Source organism: Nelumbo nucifera, chromosome 2 (assembly GCF_055504915.1).
Source record: "Nelumbo nucifera cultivar China Antique chromosome 2, China Antique-T2T, whole genome shotgun sequence".
NCBI classification, from domain to species: Eukaryota; Viridiplantae; Streptophyta; class Magnoliopsida; order Proteales; family Nelumbonaceae; genus Nelumbo; species Nelumbo nucifera.
In genome coordinates, this window is record NC_142650.1 from 62,983,637 (window position 1) to 62,989,636 (window position 6,000).

Here is a 6,000-nt window from a genome sequence, read left to right on the forward strand (position 1 = left end):
GTTTTTTTTTATATATTTTTAAAATGATTGATCAACATGGATTTAATTAGTGGAATTTAATGTTGAGAGGACCATCAGTAGTCAGAATTAAATCCATAATGATCCATGGTTTGAGCTCTCCAATCATATATTCGCATGTGTTTTATATTCTTTATTTTTTATTATTATTTAACTATGACACCAAGAGTTGACACCTTTTGATCCAAAAGGTTGAACTGTTGACTCGTCGCCAAATAGTAAAATAACTCCATTTTTTGGTTAGTTTTAAATTTGTATTTTATTTCTATCATCAATAAAAATAATTATTCTTTACCATACTTATTTTTCTTTAATATAGATGATTAATATAGGATTCAATGAAAATATGGGAGTTAATACCCGAAATATATGACTTATTGAAAGGGAATTGAATGATGAGATATGTAGTAGTTCAAATTACATTTTGTGCCCTTACAATTAGAAAGGAACCAAATTCAGAAATAGGGGTATTCTAAACAAGAATAGGATTCAATGAATGTTAATGAAAGATAAAATTCTTAAATATAAGACTTAACTAAAGGGAATTGAATGTGAAAAAAGTGGTTGTTAAAATTATATTTTTCTTTACAATTAGAAAGGGATCAAATTAAAAAATTAGGGTAATTTAATCAAATATAGTGTGTTCCACTATGATACTAGAAAAACTTATAGCCAATCAACTGGTATCATTGTAGAGGTGACCAATCAAGTGGTATTAATCAAAATTCATAGGGGTGCTTTGATTGGTCAAAGCTCTTTTGATATTGAGATCAGATGGGTGCCCCACAGCTCATCGATCCCGTGCATTGGGAACATCTCTCGTTCCCAATTCACAACAATGATGTGCTGTGGGCATGTGTAGAGTGCGCTCTGTAGGGGTCTGCTCCTCACAGGGCACTCATCACACCAACCTCACAGTAACATCCCACCGTTATGAATGACAAATACAAGTATGGGAGATGTTCCTTATATGCGGCCGGTACATACTGCGAGGTTGGTGTGAGCAGCACTTTAGAGTTCAGATTGGTGCTCCACACATGACGCCTCACATATACATCTCAGCATGCTCCACACCCACACGTGAGTCCCAATTGAATATTGAATTTTAACCCTTGAAAGTGAAGACAAAAACATTACATCAACCAATTTTTTTTTGTTGACATTTCATTGGGGTGATGGTCAAGTGTTCAAATCTGCTCCTGACATAGTGCGCCTCATACTGACCTCACAGCCTGTTCGGAACACCTCCCATAGTAAATGGACACGTGCGTTGCACGTGGGAGGAGGTTGTGATGATAATAATTAAAGTATGGAAAATTAAAAAGAAATTGTACATCCTGTCATGGATAGTTTTAATGGTGAAGAAAATTATCTTGAGAAAATTGTAAAAGCCTTCTCCAAGGATGAGATCGATGGTGATAAAAACCTGCTCAATACATTAGCAAATGAGAATCCACTTTTTTTCTCTTAATAGCATAAGTTCCCATCGGTAATGAAAATTTTAAAAGGGAATATCTGATTTGGTAACATTGTAACAATTCTAGCTTTTCATACTGGTTTGGGGTGAAGTCATGGGTAACCAATCTCCTTTAAGCCCACTTTTCAGAGGCCACATTATCCGTCATGAGAATACAACTTCCAACATCAAAGAAAAGTTCAGTAGATGTGAACAAAGCATTCCTGTTACAACGTAAGTCATGGTAAAATTGAAGTAGAATCTGCAAAGTAAGATGAATATAAATCAGTGGTCAGGAAAGGATGATTCACAAGGAGCATGTATACAACACTACATGGCATTTAGGTCTGCCAACAGTCTGGGCCAACCCAGCTAACTTTGAACCAACCCGAGTCAAGGAATTGCCAAGGTTAGCCTCTGACCTTCAAAATATAGACACTGTGATTTGTGATGAAGAAACAACCTTTTTGTGGGAACCCCTTCAGCCCCATCTCTCCAAACTCAAGATACAGAAGATCAATGAAGAAATAAGTTTGTATTGGCTTGGAAATTTAAATTGAGGAACCAAAGTCTTCAATATGAAAGAAGAATTCTGCTAGAAAGCAAGGGGCATTTTTAATTGTATTTTTTTATTGCATTCACTTCCATTTACATGATATGATTGAACTCTTAACAACACCCTCCTTGTCAATAACAAAAGATTCAATAAGGATGAAGAAGAGGTGAAAAAAAGAAATACAAAAAAAAAAAAGAACATAAAGAATGATATAGAAGTATGACACCACAAAACAGGGAAATGGACAATCCAACAAGCCAAATCCCCTGCCACCTAAGGGTACAAAGGATGTGAAAGATCATCACTCTAGCATTTCTCTCTAACTGATATAACTTCCTTGGGCATCCATTAGCAGGATATCTCAGTAACCCCAATTAAGAGCTTAATTTGTTTTTCCATGTACAGTTTAGGTTGAGTCTAGGAAGAGTACAAATACAAATGTCTATAGTGCAAAACCTTTGTATATTGTATACTGACAATATAAATGGTACACACTATATGTTTTAGAACTGCTGGACTGTTTTAGAACTGTTCACCAAATTCCTTTTAATAGTAGGATAGAGTACCATTTTCTACTATTGGATTTTGTTATAGGAAATTTTCTAAATGGTACACACCTGTATATACTGGGTAGTTGCTTAGTGGTGTAGTTTGCAAGAGTTTGATATCACAGGCCAAACATCACCTTAAATTTGACATCTAAAGCACCCAATGTAACAAGGTGATCAGTTACAGGTTACAGGTTGAAGGGTTTAAAAGAGCAAGGGGCAGGCCAAAAAGGAAATAGATTGCATTGAAGTAGTGAGAAATGATATAAGTGTGCTATTGTAAACATGGTTACTAAATTGTTAGTTTCCTTTGGAGATAAGTGAACTGCTTCAGTATAAATAAGCCTACAAGTCAATTCAACTGCATTCGGTGTATGTGGTGATTTACAGGAGACTTTCAAATTTCAAGTAACACCAAAATAGAGTGCTAAAAATTCTAATGTGATAAAATACCATACTATTTAATATGCATTAACAATATATAATTAAGAAGTGGGTTCTTTCTAAAATCATGAATCACAAACTGCTTAAACAAACAGACTGGGTAATTATGATTGCAAGGCTATACCAAAACCTTGTTAATAACACAATAGCATGAACCATTGTATTTGTTCTTGAATCTTTGTGACCATTTATTAGGAGGGACTCTGCCCACCAATACTGAAGTGGCTTGGTGGGGTTTCTTTAAAACTATTGTGGCTGCAATATTGATTGCTAAAATCAGTCTTTGCTAGCTACCACTTTAAAGAAAAATCATGTTGTTATAGGAGGTAAATAACTCTTATAAACTCTACCCAAAGAACCTACCCATTTTTTAACTCTTGCTCTTGGAGTTATATCCATGATAGCATAGAGGCCAGAGAAAACAATGGAAGTTGTTATATGGTGCGAAAGGAGTTCAAAATAAGCCATTTAAAATAATAGAACTATTGTCATATCAATCAGAGGTCAGAATAGAAGTTAAAACAATAGATATTTATGCCAAGATTAGTTAATATGGTGTCACCACCCAATTTTTGTTCGGTCTGTTGTCTGAACCTCCAAGATACCCCAAACATCTGATCAGACCCTTTCGACCTTTCCGAAACACCCAAAAACCCAGAAAATCCAAATTTCACCCTGATAGCCCCTAGGTCCACGTTAAACCTATCCGATACCAATCTGATGGTCACAATCGACGCCTACTTACACCTCAACCACTAGATCTGGCCCCACCATCAGACCCAAGACCTCCCAAAACACCCACCTGTAAAATTTCATCCCAAAACACCTTTGCTTACCCCTCCATCGCACCAAGATTTCATTATGAGGCTCTAGATTAACATAATCAATCCCTTTCCAGATATGCCTGATCTAGGCCCAGTTGGGCCAATCTGACCCCACTAATCAATCCAGAATCCACAAAAACCCCACCTTGCCAAATTTTAGCCAAAAATACCCACATTTACCCTTCCTTCTAAAAAGATTCCATTTCGGCCATCCAGAACCGATCCCGAATTTGTATTTACATAAAATAAAACCGGTCCCAAATCAATATTTATTGGGACACATAAAATAAAATCAGAACCGATCCATCGGAATAAATCATAGAACCAGAACCGATAAATACAGTTCGAATGATCCAGGTCTATCGGGTAGACCCGACCCATTGACAACCCTAATCCTAGGGGATAAAATTCAGTATGCGGAAATAACATGTAATGGGTTGCCAACTTGTTCCTTTTAACAAGTTGCCAAACTTGCTCATTATAACGGATTTAGTTGTCCACTATTTCCGCATAGCTTCAATTTTACCATTACTACTTACATTCCATTATTTCCGCATAGTTTCAATTTTACCATGACGTACGTATCATTATTTTCGCATAAATTACTTGTCCATTAGTTCTGCATAAAACAAGCATGGATTATATTAACTCCAAATTCCTGCAGAAGTGGATTAAATTCAGAGAAAGTCCAAGGTTGTGGGAGATGAATTCATGCAAAAGGCAGAAGTGGATTACATTATGAGAAAGAAACTCGAAGGTTGTGGGAGATAGGGCCTTCTGGGTTCTACTGAGTAGTGGATTATTTCGAAATTGTTCTAACTTTTTGCAAAATTGGGCTTTGTCTCTCCGTTTCAATTACAGTGAGAGGAAATGACAAATATGCCCTACATATCCTCATTATATGCTAGACAAATGAGGGTAGAAGAAGTTCAATGAAAATTCCATAAAAGAGATGGATTCGGTCTTTTATAGATAACTAGTGGAATGGCCCATGCGATGCACGGGTATTTGATATTAATGGTGAGGTTTGACTATACTTTTATATATCGGATATAGATTTGTAATTTATGTTATTTTCTTTCTTTTGTAAATTTTTTATGTATTTCTTTGTTTTTTACAATTTATATTATTTTCTTCATTTTATGCGTTTTTTCATAACATATATATATATATATATATATATATATATATATATAATGGGAAAAATAGAAAGTTGAGGGTAAAGTTGGAAAGTAAAATTAGAGTGTTTTGATCAAACCAATTGCACCATTCTCATTTTTCAGTATGATATATAAGTTTCTATGATTTTCTACATTTTTTTTGTAAATTTTCAATGTATTTCTTTGTTTTTTGTAATTTATATTGTTTTCTTCATTTTATGTTTTTCATAATTATTTTGTAGTGACAATATATATAATGGAAAAAAATAGAAAGTTGTGGGTAAAGTTGGAAAGTAAAATTAGGGTGTTTTGACCAAACTAATCGCAACATTCTCATTTTTTTTAGTATATAAGATATATATGGTATAGAAATTTTTATGATTTTCTATTTTTTTATAAATGCTTTTGTGTATTTCTTTGTTTTTTTGTAATTTATATTGTTTTCTATATTTTGAGGAGAAAGGTGCATATATAGGATAAAGAGACACCATTTCTATTTCCTCCTTCCTATTGTGAAGTAAGGGGAATGAATAAGATATACACTATACAGAGAGGGGTTTAAAGGAGAGAACTGGGGTTTTAGAATTTATCTCTTCGCTTTATGTGTGAATGGTAATATTTGGCCTTTTGCCTCAGGTCGTTCTGCTCGTCAATGGAGGGGTCATTATTTGCATATCTAACGGATAGCGTTTGGATATAGGTTGATCTTGATTCTTTTATATTCAGATTCAAATTGAACATCTGTCCGATTTTTGTAAAAGAGTCTGGATCTCCTACCAACAAAACACATTCCAAATCTCTACGACTCTACCAAGTATCAAACCCATATGGTATTATGTTGGTTGGGTGTTAGATTATTGGATTGGCCTGATGATCGTCAAGAAAAAACACCATAAAACATATTAATATAATGAACATGAAAGCATTTCCTAATCCAATACAACTTATTGTGTTAACGAAGACAATCGAAATAGAGGGGAAATGGGAAAAATAC